This window comes from Montipora capricornis, chromosome 7 (assembly GCF_036669925.1).
Source record: "Montipora capricornis isolate CH-2021 chromosome 7, ASM3666992v2, whole genome shotgun sequence".
Taxonomy (NCBI): Eukaryota; Metazoa; Cnidaria; class Anthozoa; order Scleractinia; family Acroporidae; genus Montipora; species Montipora capricornis.
Window position 1 is genome coordinate 47,803,583 of NC_090889.1, and position 402 is coordinate 47,803,984.

Consider the following 402-nt stretch of genomic DNA (forward strand, 5'->3'; position numbering starts at 1 on the left):
CCCTTTTGAGCAGCAGCCAGTGAGTAAATCAGCATCTCTTGTCTATTATGAAAATGATGGGGGTTAGTTTAGAAATCTACAGGGCAGCTATAGGTTTGTTTAATAGTTGCAGATTCGTTACGTCCAGGCATACTTTTGAATTGCCATTGTTTTTTATAATTGCTTTTTGGCATATTGTTGTTTTGTTAGCGTTATTTTTCCTGTTCTGTTGCGATGTCGAATTGAATCCTGGACCAAATCGTACTTGTTCTCTTAATATTAGCCATTTAAATGCTCGTAGTTTAAATGTCGTTGAAAAGTTCGAAGAGGTAGCTACAATTATTATGCAACAGCAATTTCATATTTTTGGCTTGTCAGAAACTTGGCTAAATAGTTCAATTTCTAATGATGCTTTTTGCATTC